We start from the raw sequence: 20,404 nt of genomic DNA on the forward strand, positions 1-20,404 counted from the left end.
CAACACGTAGAACTCAGGAGCCTTTAAAAAAATTAATGATTTGAGTTGGAAGAGACCTTGACAATGATTTCATTGCAAGCCCTGCATGGGCAGGAACCCCTTCCACAGCCCAGGTTGCTCCAAGCCCCATCCAACCTGGGCTGAGACACTGCCAGGGATGGGGCAGCCACAGCTTCTCTGGAAGTTCCAATCTGGAGGTTGATTCTCCAGCCTGGCCCAGGGTCTCACCACCCTCACAGGAAAGATTTTCTTCCTAAGTTGTAAACTGAATCTCCCCTTTTTGACCCTGAAAACTGTTCCCCCTTGTCTCATCATTCTATGCCCTCATAAAAAGTCCCTCTCCAGCTTTCTTGGAGCCCCTTCAGGAACTGGAAGATGCTCCAAGGTCTCCCTGGATCCTTCTCTTCTCCAGGCTGAACACCCCCATCTCTCTCTCCCTGGCTTCAGAGCTTCTCCAGCATTCCCATCATCTCCATGGCCTCCTCTGGAACTGCTCCAGGAGCTCCATGTTCTCCTCTTTTGGGGGACCCCAGAACTGGACCCAGCACTGCAGGGGGGGTGTTCTCATCCCAATAGAGCAGAAAGGGACAATCCTTTCCCTTGACCTTCTGGCCACACTGCTGGGGATGCAGATGAGGACACAGTTGGTTTCTGGGCTCCCAGTGCTCATGTGGAGCTTCTCATCCACCAATAACCCCAGAACTGGACCCAGCACTGCAGGGGAACATGTCTGCAAGGTCTGGTTCCCTCTTACACAGCAAGATCTTCCTTCCTCAAAGCTGGGCACACATGATGGGTAAGTTGTGCATTTCCCAGAGGGACAAGGGGGACAGGAGCTCTGTCCCTCAATAGGCAAAGTCAGGCAGCATCCTGTAAAAGATGAGGGCAATAATTGCTGTGCATCTGCACCCATGCAGCCAGGGGATTGCACAGAAAAGGTGGTTTGTTTTTTAGTTATATTTTGCCAACAGCAAAAGCACCACCAGGCTTTGAAAAGCCTGAACATTTTCTGAGGGAAGCCAAAGGCTTTGCAGATCAGAGCCCTCCCTCCAGCACAGCACCAACTCCCTTCTGCAAAGGCTTCAGGGCTGGGGGAAAATGAGAAGGAACAAAGTCTGAACAAACCCCTCTCAGAAGTGGTTTCAGACCCACAGCCCTCACATCTGAACCATCCCAATCAGAGATTGACCCCCAGGTCCCTGCTGACAACTGAAGGCATCAGCCTTGGATCTAGCAACAAATCTTTCCAGAGAGCAGCTTGCCTTGCAGTCCTTTCCAGAGAAAAAGGCTGCTGAGCTTCACAGGCACATTTCATTTTCACAGAAGAGAATAAAAGTTATTTTTCAGTTATTCACAATGTTGTACATTCCTATGAACATTCCCCTAAGGGCAGGTACCAAACCCACTTGCTGAGCAGGTACCAAGAGAGGCTTCAAAGCATCCTGCCTTTCAGTACAAGGGATGCTGAACCTCAGCTAAGGTCAGAACCTTGATGGACCAGTAATGCCAGAGGACCACAAATTACAAATTTTAGTAAGATACAAAAGTGTCTTTGTGTGCCACAAAGTTCAGCTCCCTAGTTGTTGTCACCAGGGTCAACACGTATAACTCAGAAGCCTTTAAAAAATTAATAGTTACAGAAACAGAATGATTTGAGTTGGAAGGGACCTTGACAATGATTTCATTCCAAGCCCCTCCATGGGCAGGAACCCCTCCCACAGCCCAGGTTGCTCCAAGCCCCATCCAACCTGGGCTGAGACACTGCCAGGGATGGGGCAGCCACAGCTTCCTTGGGCAGCCTGGGACAAGATCTCACCACCTTCAGAAAAGAATTTCTCCCTAGGAAGCATTCCTAAGGCCAGTATTTGAGGAGGAGTTTTCCCTTGTGTTTGGGCCTAGGCAACATGATGTGGTTTGGGCTCTGGTCCTGAGCTTGCATGGGGGTGCAAAGAGTAACGTGAGGAGTGAGGAGCTTAAAACTTGCTCTGGGGTCTGCTAAAGCTCTGGAGGTGGAAGGGATTGACACAGGGTTTGGGTGTCTTTAGTGCAGAAAATTCCTATAAATGCCCTCTGAAGAAGTTGGGCATCTCTCCTGCTGTTACAGGAGTTGTGGTGGAGGAGGGAATCTGTTCAGCTCCCTGGGTGCTGTCATCAGGGCCAACATGTAGAACTCAGAAGCCTTTAAAAAAATTAATGATTTGAGTTGGAAGAGACCTTGACAATGATTTCATTCCAAGCCCTGCATGGGCAGGGACCCTTCCCACAGCCCAGGTTGCTCCAAGCCCCATCCAACCTGGGCTGAGACACTGCCAGGGATGGGGCAGCCACAGCTTCCTTGGGCAGCCTGGGACAGGGGCTCAGCACCCTCAAATTCAAGAATTTTGTCCTAATGTTCAAACTAAATCTCCCCTCTTCCAGTTAAAAGCCATTACCTCATAGCAGACAAATCTCACTCTTGTCTCCCAACTTCCTAGCAAATCAACCCATGCCACAGGGCAGCCCTGGGGGAGGGGACACCTCAGAGCAGCTTTAGTGTCTTCTTTTGCTTGGGATGAGCCAAATACTTAAAAAACTCTACAAACATTCCCTTAACAGCCCCCCCAGGTCCACCCTCCCCAGCACCTTCATCTATTTCACAACAAAGTCTCCTGTGCTGCTGCTTCTACACCATGGGGAGCACCAGGTGAGCAGCTTCTGCTCAGCAAGAATTGGGCTTGCCAAGGTTGGGCAGGATGAGGGTATTCAAATATTCAAATTCTCATTGATTAAACCTGTTTTTACTTTATTCTGGGTTTGACTCAAACTGCTTTGAGCTGGCCCTAAAAAAAAAGACCCATGTTTAGCCTGAACACCACTCTTTTGCCAACACTATGAGGGTTCCCACCTCTCGTGGAGAGGATATTTTGGGTGAATAAGCACCATGAAAGGTTTAAGACCAACCCAAAGATCACCCTGAGAACACCAGTGGAAAGCTGAGGTTTGGGTTGGTTGGGTTTTGGGGTTTTTTTTGTTTTAAGGGGGTGTTCACCCTGGAGAAAAGGAGGCATAAGGGAGACTCTACAACTCCCTGAAAGGAGGTTGGAACCAGGAGGTGTCAGTCTCTTCTCCCAAGGAACAAGTGATAGAACAAGAAATGTCCCCAAGTTGTGCCAGGGGAGGTTTAGGTTGGATAATGGGAACAATTTCTTCCTGGAAAGGGTTGTCAGACCTTGGCCCAGGCTGGAGTCCCCATCTCTGGAGGGATTTCAAAGCCCTGGAGATGTGATGCTGAAGGCCATGGATTTTTTGGTGGCCTTGGCAGTGCTGGATTACTGGTTGGACTGGATGATTTTTAAGGTTTTTTCCAACCAAAACCATTCACAGTCTATTCCCAGGGCACCACAAATATCAAAGTCAATATCAGCAATGTTGAAGGAATGGTTTCTAGGTACAGAACACACCACAGTCAGCATCCCACAAGGTGACAAAACAGCCCCCATGTCACTGCCACCACAGCAGGGATGTTTTCCCATTTCACACCCCACTGGTTCCAAAAATGTTCTGCAAACTCAGCCCATTGGCACGCTTGGGATAAAATGAACAAGAGCTCTTTGCCAAGTCCCAACCCCCTCAGAGCTCCCCAGATATTTTTGGCAGGTTGCATCCCAAGCTGAAAGTATTCCTGGTATTTAGTTATCACCCATCACTAGACTACCCCCCCCCCCCAAAAAAAAAATGAAATAAAATAAAAAACATAAATTAAGCATTCATCATTTGGTTGTTGCACTGTTTGAAAGCAAAAGGGAAGGGAGGAAAATTGTTTCAGATTCCCTTTTCTTATCCCATCCCTCATACTCCATTTCTAGTGGCCAGAGTCATCCAGAGGATCTGTATCCCTGCCCAGGGGAAACACTGACAAAATGCTGAGGTTATTCTTGTAACAAGGCAAAAAACTGGAATATTGGAGCCAATGTGTCCTACACGGAATTTTCCAGGCCCTCTCTCATATCTCAACCTGAACCATCACCACCCAAAATCCCATCCCTCTGATGGAAACCTGCAGGAGCCAACAAGAAAGCTGGAGAGGGACTTTTTGTAAGGGCATGGAGTGACAGGAGGAGAGGGAATGGTTTCAGACTGAATGAGGGAAGATTCAGATTAAATATTTGGGAAAAATTCTTGAATTTGAGGGTGCTGAGCCCCTGTCCCAGGTTGCCCAAGGAAGCTGTGGCTGCCCCATCCCTGGCAGTGTCTCAGCCCAGGTTGGATGGGGCTTGGAGCAACCTGGGCTGTGGGAGGGCTCCCTGCCCATGCAGGGGTTGGAACTGGAGGTGCTGGAAGGTCCCTTCCAACCCAAACCAGTCTGGGATTCTGTGATAATGGGTTTAAGGACTCTGAGCAACATTCCTGTTTCTTCAAAATAAACCTCACCAGAGAAGCACTCCCCAGCTTTTGTACAAAAGTCTGTTTAGCAAAGAAGTGAGAGACCTGGGCTGAAATTCCCTTTCCAAATAAGAAACTTTTTCATTTGAGGGTGCTGAGCCCCTGTCCCTGGTGCCCAAGGAAGCTGTGGCTGCCCCATCCCTGGCAGTGTCTCAGCCCAGGTTGGATGGGGCTTGGAGCAACCTGGGCTGTGGGAGGGGTCCCTGCCCATGGATGAGATTTGGAACTAGAGGAGCTTGAAGGTTCCTTCCTAAGATCCCATGAGGCTCAAAGCAAACCCCAGCATGACCAGGGAAAGGTCTGGCTTTTAGGAAGGAAATCAAGGTCCAGCCATCTTTGTGGGGTGGTGCACTCAGCCAAGCCCTGTTCATCCTTCCAGTCAAATCCCCATGTTCTGCAAATTTCTAGCAGGAGAAAAGGAAAAAAAAACCCAAACAAACTAACTAACTAACCAACCAAACCAAATGTTTCTTAAGCACAGACACTTTGTGCCCCAGCTGAAGTGTAAAAGAACAAAACTGAAGCACCCTATGGGCTTGCTTCAACCTCAAGCACCCAAGAGCACCCAAGGAGGCTATGGCCTAAAGCGCTCCAACTAAGCTCAGGATGCTGAGATCCTTCAGCATTTTCCACTTCTACAAAAGCAAGAGAAGTGCCAAGTCCTACTTTGTCCATCATTTGAAACACCAAAAGTGAGAAGCTCAAACCCTGATTTCTTTCAACTCTAAAAAAATCATTTCAATGCAGCCCTGTAGCGGGAGGAGCCATTCTTGCTCCTGAAGCTCGACGAGCTGCTGGTCTCTTCCAGGACTCCAGCCACCACACAGCACTTCCAGGGTAGAAGCATAGCAGGAAGAGCCTTTCTTGCTCCAGAGGCTCAACGAGCTGCTGGCCTCTCCATGCCTCGCACCAGAGTGAGCTGAGGTCCCTTCTATGGGTGTGTGTCCCACCTTTATTGGCCCCCTGGTCTTGCTCATGCCCAATAGGGGCCTGTCCTAATCAGGCACAGGTGGACTCACACCCACTCTTCGGCAACTCAAGTCACCTGGTTGACAATGTCTCTCTACATTTCCCCGCCCCTTTTTTTTTTTTTTTTTTTTTTTTTTTTCTTTCCTTAACACTGATTACAGGATCATGGGTTTCTGGTTCCTTCGTGGGATTCCATCCCATGGGATTTCATCCTCCTGGCTTCCTTCCCTCTGCTCAGGGGTTTCCAAAGAGAGAATCCTTATCTTGGCTTCCCTCTGTTCAGGGGTTTCCAATCCAAAGAGCTTGATACCTTTCAGGGAGAGTGTTAGCCCAGGCACTTTTTCAAATCAGGGATAATGTTCCTGTTGCCAGTTCCTCACACTGCTGCTTCTTTAGATGTCTGTATGTTGCCCGCATTCTCCACCAAATGTAGCGGGAGGAGCCATTCTTGCTCCTGAAGCTCGACGAGCTGCTGGTCTCTTCCAGGACTCCAGCCACCACACAGCGCAGCCCTCGTGTTTCATGACAAGGAGAGGTTTTATTTCTGCTGGCACACCAGACCTTCCCCACTGGCAGGTAGCTACCTGCTTCCCAAATTCCCAAATCTCCCACCTGGCAATGGGCCCTGGAGGGCATCCAGACAGCTCTGCAGTCCCTGTTAAATCCACTCACAAAACAGCCACAGCACAAATGATTTCAGAGCTCAGCCACTTGCAGCTCTGTTTGTTTTTTAATAACAGCCACGTTGCCTCAGCCCAATGGTTTTTTTCTTGACAGCTCTGCCATTTAGCAAGGATTAAACCTGATGGTGCACGAGATGTAAGAGGGTTTTACTCACACCCCTCTCCAAGAGCTGGCTCTGTAGAGCTGACAGCCACGAGTGTCTCAGGCAATATTTATCTCCTACCTTCCCAGCCAAAAAAATAGACAGCCTTTTGGAATCCAACCTCCCCAGGGAAGAGTTTAAATCATCATCCTTGGAGGGATTTAAAAACCATGTAGATGTGGTAGTTAAAGACACGGCTTAGTGGTGGCCTTGGCCACCTGGACATGGTTGGGCTTAATGATCTTCAAGGTCTTTTCCAACCAAAATGATTCTTTTTTTCTATACAGGATCCACCACCAAAAATGGCCAAGTTGGGAGCAGAACATCTCAGCAGCTTCAGGCAGTGCAGGAAGTTTTAGGGCAGCAGCCAGCAGGAGACAACCAGGGATGATCCAAGACATGTCCAAGGAGGATGTGAAGCCCACAGCTGTCCCATGAAACTCAGACAAGAGCATTCCCCTCCACCAGATGCTCCTCCTGGGACACCAGAAGTTTTTGGAAGCAATTACCACACGGATTCTAATGAAGATTTGGGAGATAAAGCCCCATAAGCAAATAAATTGGGCAGAGAGGTCCCAGTTTGATTCCAGATCCCAAAAGCTCAGAAGTGAGATGATTTCCACACAACATTTGAGCTGTGCTTGCTGCCTCCTCCTCCCACCACTTGCTGATTTCCTCTTAGATCCAAGCCCAGGCTCCACCACTTTTGCCTTTCACATCCAACAAGAAGAAGAAAACTTCTAAAAAATTTGAAATGGACCAAGGATCCAGTTAGCAGCAAGGCAGGTAAAAAAAGAGAACCTGAAATCACTGCCACCACCTTTCCTCCTGGCTGCAGGAGGCTGGTTTGTGTTTCCTGGCTGTGGTATTTAAAGGAGAGAAATTTCACAGGAGACGTTGCCTCAAGCAGAGGTGTTTGAGCTTTAATAAGCACTGAGAGATGCTCCTTCTCCTCAGCTTCACCACATTTTGAGTCAATTCTGAGATAATGATCAGTGTATCAATTATGGGAGGAAATCAGATGGCTTTGCTCCACAAGGGACTGGAACTGGATAGCCTCAGGAACACAGATTTCCACTTATTTTACCTCTGGCTTTTTGAGGTTGCTGTGACAAAGCTGAGTTCCCAACGTCGGATGCTGGATTAAATCCCATTAGCTGATTACACAGCTGAGCAGCAGGCAACTCTGTGCTGAAAAAGGGCACCCAACCACCCCATTTGGGAAGCAGATGGTCACTCTGACCTTGTCCAGGTGACAGCAAGGAGCTTGTGCTCCCACAGCCATCCAAAGCCACATCTACCAACAGCTCAGACTGCCCAAAGCACAGCCAGGGCTGATGCTCCTCAGATTCATCTTGGCTCAGCCAGCAGAAACCCTGGAGCATGCAAAGTGCTCTTGAGAAGTCCCAGTTCCCTCCTCCATCTCCTACCATGCCACCAGTTGGTTCAAACCAGACTTTTTTGCAGGGCACTGTGGAAAACCCTTGCCCAGAACCCTGCAGATTGGGGCATGGCAATCCCAGGGGGAACTACAGGTTGGGTGGAGAATGGATGGGCAGCAGCCCTGAGGAGAAGGGCTTGGAGATGTTGGGTGATGAGAAGATCAAAATGAGCTGGGAATAGGTGTTGGCAGCCCAGAAACCAACCATGTCCTGGGCTGCATCCCCAGCAGCATGGAAAGCAGGGCAAGGGAGGGGATGCTCCACTCTGGGGAGACCCCATGGCAAGAGTTGGGTTCCATCGTGGAGCCCCCAGCACAAGAAGGAGATGGAGGTGTTGGAGCAAGTCCAGAGGAGGCAATGGAGATGCTCAGAAAGTTGGAGCAGCTCTGGAGCCAGGGGGAGAGAGTTGGGGATGTTTAGCCTGGAGAAGAGAAGACTCCAGAGAGACCTTGGAGCATCTTCCAGTGCCTGAAGGGGCTCCAGGAAAGCTGGGGAGGGACTTTGGACATGGACATGGAGGGGTGGGACAAGAGGTAATGGTTTTAAACAGGAAAAGGGGAGACTGAGATGACATCCTTGGAAGGATGAGGTAAGCCCCTGTCCCAGGTTGCCCAAGGAAGCTGTGGCTGCCCCATCCCTGGCAGTGTCTCAGCCCAGCTTGGATGGGGCTTGGAGCAACCTGGGCTGTGGGAGGGGTCCCTGGGCATGGATGGGATTGGGAACTGGGTGATCTTTGAGGTCCCTTCCTACCCAAACCATTCTGGGATTCTATGATCAGCACAAAAGAAAACCAAATAAAATTATTCTAAAACTGGGATAGAAATAAAGCCTTTAAGAGCATGACACATGGCAACAACCAGGACTGATTTGTCCTGTGTTTCTAACAAAAGGGACCCAAGAGGAGAGCATCTGAGAGGGACCTTTCTGCCACAGCCAACACCTCCTTGCCCATGATTTTCTGGACATTTGTGGCATTATTAGCAGCAATCATGAAAAATAACAGGGAAGCAAACAAGGGAAATGCCTTCCCATTCTGGTTCTACCTCCTAGGAGGATCAGCCAAAGAAAGAGTTTCCCTGCTTCTTGATTTGTTCCAGGCTGTCTCCTTTCAACCTCCAAGCTCCATCCCTCCTGGGGAAGGAGCATTTGCAGAGGCTGGAGATGAACATTTTCATTTCCTTATCCAAAAAGGAACATTTTAAGCAGTTGTTCTGACCACCCCCCTCTCCTGTAAAGCAGCTACCACCACATCTCCCTCTTGGGGAGTTCAGCACAAAGAAATAAATTCTATTCACGTTGTTAGAGAGAAGCTCTGGGCACCAATCCACTGGAGAAGGCTCCAAATTGCATATCCCAAGAGGATGGAGATGTCCCAAGGATGCACATCCCAAGAGGATGCACAAGCATGGACTCAGCTGCCCAAATCTGAGGAGGACAAGAAACATCCAGAGCCTCCCCACTCATCTTGGTGCATTCAGGCAAAGCACTGGAGCTCCTGGGAGCCACATTTTTCCAAATCAAGTTGGAAACCAGGCAATTCCTGGCCCAGGTTTACACCAATGCACCCATGAGCAGCTTCACCCCATCTTTTCACCATCCTTGCAGGAGTCAGTGCCCTAAAAGAGCATCAACTCATTTTGGAGAACCCATTCAGCAGCCACAAAAAAGCACCAGGAGCTTTTTCTCCAAGCCAAGTGAGGAGGTAGAGCCCTCAATTTAATTCAAGCCATGTTGAGCCCACCTACCACCTTCATTAAACACCAAAAAAAACCCAAAAAACCAAACAATTCATGCAACCATCCAACCCAGCAACCACCTGGCTCCATTTCAGACTCATGCTTGACCTCTTTACAAGCCTCATTCCCCAAATTGTCCATTTTACATATTAAAGAGAAAAAAAATAAAATAAAAAAAATATGAAAGGGACTTACAGAGCAGCACAATTCCTCTTTGGATGTTTCTGTACTAAAAGACCCAAACCACCCCCATCTCTCCAAGCCTTGCTGGTGGTTGGAGTGGTGCTGATAAGCTCCCAGCTGGAGCAGCTTTTACCCTCAAAGGGTTTTATCAGCCCCAGAGCACCCTCCTTACAGAGCTTCCCTTATCACCCTGGCAAATATCAGCAGAGATAGTGGGGGAGCACGGGAATGCCTGGAAAAGGAAGGTGCAGAAATCCCAGGGGACAGACACCTCAGCTTTTGGCTCTGGGATTTGTGACCTCAGGGGCTCCCCTGCTCCTCACCCCACGTTTCCCCCCCTCAGATTGCTCAAGGAGGGGAGCAGAGCAGATGCCAGGTCTGAAGCCAGGGAGCTGGATCCAAGCCTCCAGGAAACAACCAGCTGAGCTACAACATTGAGATAAATGCAGAAAAAGTCAATGTTTGCCCTGAGCTCAAGGGGGAAGAAGCCAGGAGACCACAAGTGATGGTCTCATCGGGTCAATTCTGGGCAATTTGTTCCGGAGTCTCACCACCCTCCTACTGAAGAACTTTCTAAGATCCAGTCTAAACCTCTTTTCCTCCAGTTTAAAACCATTTCCCCTTGTCCTGTTGCTGGACACCCTTATGAAAAGTCCCTCTGCAGCCTTCCTGTAGGTTCCCTCAGCACAACAAGGTACCCCAGAAGCTTGGATTTAAGGACTCTTGGATTTAAGGACTCTCAAGGAATGGGTTTTAATACTACAAGCTGGAAGCTAAAAAAACAGGAGGACCTAAAAATATAGGAGGACCTAAAAAAAGGACCCCCTTTGGTTTAAACCTCTTCTGCTTTTAGAGCATGTCCACTGCAGGGACATGTCTGGGAAAGCCTGGGCATCAGGTTATAGCTTCCCAACAAATTCCCAGTCACATCATAGAATCATAGAATCATAGAATTCGCTGGGTTGGAAGGGACCTCTGAGATCACCAAGTCCAACCCTTGAACCACTACTGCTGCAGTTCCCAGCCCATGGCACTCAGTGCCACATCCAGGCTCTTTGGAAATAGCTCCAGACACGGAGAATCCACCCCTTCCCTGGGCAGCCCATTCCAATGCCTGATCACCCTCTCCAGAAAGAAATTCTTTCCAATCTCCAACCTAAACCTCCCCTGGCACAACTTGAGACCATGGCCTCTTGTCTTGCTGAGAGTTGCCTGGGAAAAGAGCCCAACCCCCCCCTGGCTCCAACCTCCTTTCCGGGAGTTGCAGAGAGTGATGAGGTCTCCCCTGAGCCTCCTCTTCTCCAGCCTCAACACCCCCAGCTCCCTCAGCCTCTCCTCATAGGATCTGTGCTCATCCCCACTGTAAACACAGGTATTTAGCACACCAAGCTGATAAAAAAACCACAAGGCATTTTTCAGCCCAGCAGGAACCTCAGCCTTCAGGTCTTGGGCTCCAATCCAGCCTTTGCTATTAACCACACCACCCCTGTCCTCAACACCTCCCATTCCAGAAGAACTCATCCACCAGCTGAGGCATCCATCACCCTGCTCCATGTGACACTGGGACAGGTCACCAGCACCATGAAGGCTTCCCAGGATGCTGGGAGTCAGCCAAGGATGATTTGAGGAGCAGCTTTCCCATCCTGGCAGATGGAGTGCAGCAGGCAAGCTGTTTGTAACACCTCCGCAGAGGTGACCCCTGATCAGCTGCACTTCCAACCTGCAGCAGGATTTGGGTGGAGCTGGAGATGAATAACAGAGCCCAACAGAGCAGGTTTTGAAGGATAAAAACCCAAAACTCCATGACTTGACCTTGCACTCAAGATCAACAGCTTGCATCCCATGTCTGGGTATGCTCAGAGGGATGGAGCAGCTCTGGAGCCAGGCTGAGAGAGTTGGGGGTGTTCAGCCTGAAGAAGAGAAGGATCCAGGGAGACCTTGGAGCATCTTCCAGTGACTGAAGGGACTCCAGGAAAGCAGGGGAGGGACTTTGGACAAGGGCATGGAGTGATAGGATGAAGGGGTAATGGCTTTTAACTGAAAGAGGGGAGATTTAGTTTGAACATTAAGAAGAAATTCTTGAATTTGAGGGTGCTGAGCCCCTGTCCCAGGTTGTCCAAGGAAGCTGTGGCTGCCCCATCCCTGGCAGTGTCTCAGCCCAGGTTGGATGGGGCTTGGAGCAACCTGGGCTGTGGGAGGGCTCCCTGCCCATCCAGGGGCTGGAATGAAATCATTGTCAAGGTCTCTTCCAACTCAAATCATTCTGTTTCTATAAATATTAATTTTTTCAAGGCTCCTGAGTTACACGTGTTGGCCCTGATGACAGCACCCAGGGAGCTGAACAGATTCCCTCCTCCACCACAGCTCCTGCAACAGCAGGAGAGATGCCCAACCTCTTCAGAGGGCATTTATAGGAATTTTCTGCACTAAAGGCACCCAAACCCTGTGTCAATCCCTTCCACCTCCAGAGCTTTAGCAGACCCCAGAGCAAGTTTTAAGCTCCTCACTCCTCACGTTACTCTTTGCACCCCCATGCAAGCTCAGGACCAGAGCCCAAACCACATCACGTTGCCTAAGGCCAAGCACAAGGAAAAACTCTTCCTCAAATGCTGACCTTAGGAATGCTTCTTAGGAAGAAAATCTTTCCTGTGAGGGTGGTGAGACCCTGGGCCAGGCTGGAGAATCAACCTCCAGATTGGAACTTCCAGAGAAGCTGTGGCCGCCCCATCCCTGGCAGTGTCTCAGCCCAGGTTGGATGGGGCTTGGAGCAACCTGGGCTGTGGGAGGGCTCCCTGCCCATCCAGGGCTTGCAATGAAATCATTGTCAAGGTCTCTTCCAACTCAAATCATTCTGTTTCTATAAATATTAATTTTTTCAAGGCTCCTGAGTTACACGTGTTGGCCCTGATGACAGCACCCAGGGAGCTGAACAGATTCCCTCCTCCACCACAGCTCCTGCAACAGCAGGAAAGATGCCCATCCTCTTCAGAGGGCATTTATAGGAATTTTCTCCACAAAAGGCACCCAAATCCTATTGCAATCCCTTCCACCTCCAGAGCTTTAGCAGACCCCAGCGCAAGTTTTAAGCTCCTCACTCCTCACATTACTCTTTGCACCCCCATGAAAGCTCAGGACCAAAGCCCAAACCACATCACATTGCACGGCTGACACTTGCCTAGGCCCAAACACAAGGGAAAACTCCTCCTCGAATGCTGGCCTTCATCCAGCCCCTGTTCTCAAGGACAGTGGCCCTATCACTAGAAACCCACAAACAGTTTTATTTTCCTTTGCAAAGCAAAACAACCCAAGTTGAAGCTGCAGGGTTGGTGTTTCGGCACCGCGCGGCTCCGCAGCTGTGTGACCTTGCCTGGCGGCTTCAGAGACACCAGAACCCACTTTCCTCCCAGCTACATGAACATTTTAACATCTACAAGCTGTCCTACCCACAAACACGCTGCATTCCTTGAACGCAGAACCCTCTGGAGAGCCAGAGCCTGGAGATCCAAACAAAAAAATCCGTCGGGAGACGGATTTAGGGAACACTCGTGATAAGGGAAAGTATCTCCAGCTGAGCTGTCAACCTTGCACTTTAAATTAGGCTTTGAAGGAGGACTGCAAGCACTCTGCATTTCACTGATTAACTCAGAGCTAAACACGAGTTTAGCTGCTTGGTTTTTAACACAGATTCTGCCTCCCAGCTTCTGCCAGGAGCTCGCAGGCTGCCAGACACCAGCTCTTTGCCCAAAGGAAAACAGAAGCAAGGGGGGTAACCCACCCCGAAAATAAGAGCCACACATCACTACATGTTTGCAGAGCATCAAGTGCAATGTTGCAAATGGTTTAGGAGTTTTTAAGACCCAAAACGTGAGCATAATATATAATTATATTTTTTTTTTTTGGTGAGCATTTTAATATCCACAGGGCTTCAGGGCTTCCAAGTTGAGTGTCCTGAGTGCAGAGCAATCCTGCATGAGGAATATGAACTGCACGTGAACAGGAATGTACCTAAAAATAGGTATTTTGAGAAGCCACAGGTCTCACCTTACCTCTCAAGCAAATTCCAGAGCTCCTCACAAACCATCCCAAGAGACCAAGGACTCCTGATGGCCATGGATGGAGAAATCCCAACCCCAAAAGAGAAACAGAGCAAATCCAACAGCTGGATTTCTGCCTGGACACTCAGCCCAGGATACAAAGCCCTCCCTGTTTGCTGGGTTTCCAACTGCTTGACTGATGGTTTAAAGTCTCCTTGAGGTGATGCAGGAATAATTAGCAAGGGAGATTGACACCAAAAATCCCACAATACCTGCAAACATAATCACTACTGGATCAGGCAGCTGCCTACAAAACATCACCCACTTGACAGCCTCAAGAAACTTCTTTAAGGGGCTTCTTCACCCAAGAGAGTAGGTGGGTAAGAAAGAAAAACACAGGTTTTGAATCCCCACTTTTTCTCCCCAAAAAGCCTTTTTTTTGTCTCCAAAGAAAGCTCAAAGAGATGGATGGCTCCTTTCTACACCAACAGCTGAGACAGACAAGAAACACTTGAATCCAAAGGAATGCATTAATAACCTCTTGCCAAAAAAAAAAAAAAACAAACCAAAAACCCACCCTAAACCCTCAAAAAGCCAAACACACACACAACCAAATCCACCCAAAATACCACAGGGTGACCTCACCACCAGGGTAAAACTCTCTGAACAAACCTAAACCTTCTTTATCCATCCCAGAGCCAGGATTTGGGCACCAGTAGCACCTGGGAAGCCCCCAGCCCCACCTTGCCCCTTGGCAGCCTGATGGAGCCACACTGGGCACAACCAAGGGACTGAAAGGATCCTGAATAAATCCCAGTTTTCCCACCATCCCTCCAAGGTTTTGCTCAGGAAAGAGCTAACCCAGCCAGGGCACAGCTTTCAGATGGGGTCATACCCAAGGGACACCTTGGATGGGCCAAGCCTACCCCTTGCTCCCAGATTTTTGCCCTTGTGGTAAAATTCTAGGAAATTTAGAAGAAGAAAAAGCCTCAGCTCAAGCCTCAAATCCTCTCCAAGCTCCTGCTGGATTAGCCATGCTTCCCAAAAAACAACCTCCTGGAGCATCGTGCAACACCCCACCAAGCACCCACTTGGGTGCAAAGCCCCAGCTGCTCCCCACATGGCTGCAGCCACCTCTACCTCTCAAAAAGAAATTAATTTTATTTGTTTTGTTGAGATTTTGCAGCAGCATTGACTTCATTTCAGCCTCAGGAAATCTGATGTATGAGCATCAACCCAAGAGCTTCCTCACAACAAAGGAAGTGGCCCAAGTGCCAACCCAATATTGTGGCTCCAGTGTTGGGAGGTGCAGCCAACCCATAATATCTGAAATGCTGGACCCAAAATAGCTTTTTTTAAAGGCAATTCTGCTCTTCATCTTGGGCTGTTGAAGTCTGGGGCTTTCCCCAAGCAACCTGAGCAAACGTGAAGCTCAGGGCTGCTAAAAGCAGAATATTTCTGTCCTGTGCATCTCAGCTCAAGCTGGGGGGTGGAGAGGGGGAATTTTGCTTTCAGCTCATCCAGAAGGAAAGGGAAACAAAAGGCAAGGAGCAGAACTTTGGAAAGAGGTTGTCTGAGTCACTACAGAGTTTTAAGGGAAACGATGGGATTTAAAATAAATAAATTCTGGCTTTTAAGGGGAAAAGTGCAGGAGAAAAGCTGCTTTAGCACAGTGCCACATGGCAAATCTGAAAGTGAAACAGATCCTTTTGAGCATTCCCAGACAAAAAAAGCCTCAACTTCCAGTCTGGTACCCCCAAGACCTCCAGGATCCAGCAGCTTGGACCTGGTCCCCAGAAAACCCAATCCCCTGAGCAGCTGATGATGCAGAGGACACAGGGGATAGAGAAGAGGAGGAGGACTCAGGAGGAGGATTTAATTTTGTTATGACTAAGGAATCCCATTAAAACCAGCACAAGCTATTTTCAAGGAAGAGATCAGGCACCAGCAGGACTCTGTAGGGATGTGGGAGCCAGGGGATGGAATCAGTGTCCAGATTTCTTCATCACCCCAAGTGAGATGCTATTTCCCTCCCTTCTATCCCCATCCAGCAGGAAAAAGGGGTGAACACTGCTGATCCAGCAAGACCAGGATCAGAAATCCCATTTAAAAAAAAAAAAAAAATAGAATAGTCCCATAAAAACCATTTTTTTTCATAAAGCTGATCCTGCTCTACCAGGTGGGTAAAAGAGACAGAGCTGAATCCCAGGATGGAATGGATTCAGGATTCATGGAGATAGGCAGGAGCAGGGAAAAATCTCCAGTTGCCACCCAAGAAGGTCCTTGTTTGAACACCCTTCAGGGGAACACTCTGTACCTTGAAACCACTCCTTGGCAGGAACCTTATGCAAACATTTAAATCCATACAAAAATAAGGCTTCTTTTTTATTTTCTCTCTCCAGGTTATTGAGCAATGACAGACGATTTAACCAAATATTCTTGTCCTGCCAGTATCTCTGGGTATTTTTGGAGGAAGTGGAGGGATGACAGTGGTTAAGAGGAAAAAAAAAAAGCAGAAAAAGCCAAACACCAGTGTGAAGCTTTTGGGTGTTTTGTTGTTTGTTTTTTTTTTTTAGGAAAGTCAAGAAACAACATTAAATCTCTGTATCTAATCGTTGTTTATCAAGGGGCTGGCAGGCACAAGCAACTGCTATAAACAGGCTTTAAAATCCTTTTTTTTTTCCCTTCCATCATGTTTACAACATTGCATCAAAGGTCTCCTAAACCCCAGCTCAGGCTCAGGGAAAGCTAAAAAAGGAAAATTTCACTTGGGGAAGAAAGGAGAGGAAATGATGTGCCAGGGCCCTCATGCACACCCCAACAAGACCCTGCTGGAGCCCTGGGTGGGCAGAAGCTGTCATCATCTCCATGGGTATTTTAGCATGGTTAAGGATGCAGCTGGTTTGGGTGACACTGCCCTCTCCTGAGCAGAAGGAATAAACTTCCCAGCCAGCTCTGTGCAGTGATTTTGGGGAGCAAACACCAAGCTGAGAGTCACCACTCACCCCACAACAGCTCCAGTTGGCACCAGCAAAACCCAAAGCAGGTCCAGGCAGCTCACACCAACAGCAGTGGTTATTTTTCTGCATTTTTTTCCCCCATCATTTAGTCTCCACAAAGCAAATTGATCAGCTGCCAGAGCTTCAGGAAAATCTCTTTATGGCCACAGCCAAATTCCTGCCAGGTGGAGCCCATCAGCATCAGCAAGGAGGTGCAAAGCATCTCCTTACAGGGCTTTGGGACAGAAGGGTGGCTTCTCAGGATCACATCTTCTCAAGATAAAGGGGTTTCAGACCAGCTTCAGCCTCCAGGGGATTTATCTTCCTACAATTCATCTTTGTAAGGAAATTGCTTCCAGGTGGAGCCCTAAGTGCCCATCCACATCCAACCCAACACTGGGGATTTTTAGCCAGAACACCTTCACACCCAAAGCCCCTGCACCGACGTCATGAGGGTTTCAAAGGTGCAACCATTCCCTTTTATCTTCACTCTGGGGAAGACTCACAAAGTGAATTCAAGGAAATATTCCCCCTTCTCCCAGGTGTGCCTGTTAAACCCAGATCCATCTTCCACCACCTGTGAGCATCAAAGTGCTTCAAAGCAAAGAACAAAGTGAATGGAGCCATCTGCTAGCATCATCTTGACCTCAACCACAAGGTGACCATTAGAAAAACCCCCAAAAAACCCTAAATGTACTGATTTGGGCACTGTGAAACACCAGGGAAATTTAAATGTTGGTACTTCCATCCCTGGAAGTGTTGAAGGCCTGGTTGGATGGAGCTTGGAGCAACCTGGTTTAGTGGGACCCATGGTAGGGGTTTTGGAACCAGATGATCTTTAAGATCCCTTCCAACCCAAACCATTCTACTTGAGATCAGATTTGGGGCACTTGATGGCTAAAAGTGCTACAAATACCCTTTGGGCAGGTGGTTCAGTACTTCCACGGAACCTTCCAGGTTCATCAGAGGGATTTGCTAAAAAAAAAACTAAAAAAAAGCTAAAAAACCTAAAGTCTTTCTCATTAATTCCAAGCCTGCAGCTTCCACATCTACAACCCGACAGCAAAGAAATTGATTGCACCAGAACTCATTTTCTTTGTGCTGCTCATTGTCAACTCACAAGACAAACATCAGTCATGCTTCGCCTTCGAGTTCTGAATTCACTGCAGGGACGATTGGTAACGTGCAGAACATGCTTATTTAATAGGAAAAAAGTACAGCTTGAAAGAGACACCCACTCTAAAATTAACTCTGCCTCAAAGCAGAGCTGAGCTTTGCTGCTGAAAAGCATCTTCTCAAGTAGGGGGAAATATTCTGCAGCTGAATATTCTGGGCCACCGGTGTGAAGATGCTCTGAGGTTTGAGGGAGGAAAATCCCTTCAAAAAAGCTTTAAGAATGCAGGATGCATCCCTGCTCAGGTGGATAAAGGTTGTGTAATGTATTAATGGATTGTTTTCCCTAGCAATCTGATGATGGGTGAACATAAAACAGACATGCCAGGCAAAAATGTGAGGCAGGAAAGCCACTTACTCCAGAGTCCCTCCTGCCAAGTGCAAGCTGGCAGTTTAAAAGAAAAGAAGAAGGATAAGCTTTTCCCCCTTAAAAATAAAAACCAAACCCAAAACAACTCTTTAGAAATAATCACCAGTCTAACTTTTGCTAATAAGCAACAGTCTTAAATTCCCTGGCAGCAGAGAGGAGATCACAGCATCCCAACGGCGTGGCCAGGTTAACATTCTCCATGCACAGCCCAACTTTCTAACAGGAAAAAAAAAAACCTCTCTGGGTTTCCTGAGCCAGCACTTGTTTTCCATCATACAGGGACAAAGAGCCAGCGAGGAGAACCATAATTCAGGTTTTTTATTATTTTTCTTTTTAAGTTCCACAGGCAGCGTGGCCATTCCTATTCCCATCGTCTCTCCGTAATCCCTTTCCAACCCCAAAATAACCCTTAAGCCAACAGGATTACAAGTAATAAGAGTGGCTGGATGGACCCACCCCTGAAAACCCATGGTGAGGTTGACAAAGTCAGTTTGTTTGGGGTTGGGTTTTGGGTTTTTTGGGTTGTTTTTTTTGGTTTTTTGTTTTTTTTCTGGCTGAAGAATCCCCATTTCCAGCTCGCCAGGGTGAAATTTCACAGCTTCCAACACCAGGAATTGCAACCCCAGAGCTTTTCCAGGGAAAAGCTCACATTTCCACTGCAACTCCACAACGCCCAGTTTTCTAGGCAGTGAATACACAGGACTTGGGAGAGAGCTGTAATAAAACAGCAAGGAGATTTCCACCATCCCCCCCTTCCCACCTCTTCTTCCTGAATTACTCTTTTTTCCGAGCTGTTTCTTTGCCAAGCATCAGGACAAATTCACCTTCCACATCCACCCTCTCTTCTCAGTCCTGTAGCAAGGAATTTGGGGTCCTCAACACAAAGCTTTGCTCCTGGGGAATGTCCCCAAAAGCCATGCAGATCAGCCCTATCCCATCCTCAGAGGGTGCTAGGAGACCTTGGGTGCTGGATGGGTGCAAGGTGCTCCTCCAGCTCAGGGTGGGTAACTGGCAATAAATCCCTCTTGGGGTTTTGCTGCCTCAGGATTTTAAAGCTCAGGACAATCCCTGGGGCTGCAGGATACTGCAGAAACCATTCTTTTGAGGGGAGGGGGATAAAAATGAAGTGTGACCTCTCAAACAAGTAGGGTCTGAAGAAGGAAAAGGGGTGGCTGGATCTTCTACCTTGGTAACTGGACACAGGAGGGGTCCTGGAGACCCAAAGGGGTATCCTGGAACCTCTCCCCATATGGGTGCCTACCTATAACCCCCACCCCATCACATCCCAACTTTGCTTGGGATGCTCTCAGCCAGGTTATCCACAGGGGAAGGGACATGTTGGAGCAGGGAGGGGAAAGGGGGGCACAGAGGGCAAAGAAAGCATAAGGCAACACCTTTTGGGGGAAAAAAAACACCTTTTTGGACAACACAGCACCTTTTGGGGGTTAAACCTGGTACATGTCACACACCCCATGCCCCCTTACCCTCACCCACCCTCAGCATCATCCCCCACCCACCCCCCAGAAGGGGACCCTACACCCCCCACCCCGGTCAGGCAGGGCAGTGAGGGATACACAAGGTCACCCCCTCCTCCCAGTCCACCCAGTCCACCCCTTTACCTGCTGTCACTGGGCAAATCTCCAGCTCGCCAAGCCCCGGAGGCGGGGGGGGACCCTCCCGAGAGAAATCTCCCCTCCCGGCAGCGAAGCCGATCCCTGGGCAGAGGGTGGGATGGGGGCAGCGAAGGGGCCGGGAGGGAAGGAAAAAAGAAAGAAAGGAAGGAAGGAGGTGACTCCACCGCTTCCCTCTCCCCGTCCCTGTCCCCGTTCCTGTCCCCGCAACCCCGCACGGCTCGGGCTCGGCTCCGCCACCCGCTCCCGGGTGCGGGGCGGGGGCTGGGGCGGGCGGCTCCGCCCCGGAGAGCGGATGGAGGAGGAGGAGGAGGAGGAAGAAAAAGGAGGAGGAGGAGGAGGAGGGAGGCTGCACCTAAAAGCTTGCAGTCTGTCTTTTTTTGGGGTGTCCCTAAAAGGATGAGCCCGGCTGCCAACAAACCCCTCCGCGGTGGGGTGAGCCAGGGGGGTGGGTTTGGGGGGGGGGGGGGGGGGAAAGGGGGTGTCATGGCCAAGGGAAAAACTTGGGGCACTCCTACTGGAAGGAAAAGCCTTGAATCTCTCGTGGTGCTGCCCCAAAAATTGGTTCTGGGTGAGGCAAAGGGGTTGGGAAAGCCATAGGGTGAATCACACTGTGCTG

General features: G+C 49.0%; 1 protein-coding gene across 1 annotated transcript in view; it reads right to left on the reverse strand.

Moving 5' to 3' along the window:
* Nucleotides 1-20,078, reverse strand: part of GDPD5 (glycerophosphodiester phosphodiesterase domain containing 5) — a 224,318-nt gene extending 204,240 nt beyond the window's left edge. Inside the window, exon 1 of the mRNA XM_030469058.1 lies at nucleotides 19,774-20,078. The gene's annotated coding sequence lies outside the window, so the exon portion shown is untranslated. The remainder of the gene's footprint in view (nucleotides 1-19,773) is intronic.
* Between the last annotated feature and the right edge of the window lie 326 nt (nucleotides 20,079-20,404).

Source organism: Calypte anna, chromosome 1 (assembly GCF_003957555.1).
Source record: "Calypte anna isolate BGI_N300 chromosome 1, bCalAnn1_v1.p, whole genome shotgun sequence".
In the NCBI taxonomy this organism is placed as follows: Eukaryota; Metazoa; Chordata; class Aves; order Apodiformes; family Trochilidae; genus Calypte; species Calypte anna.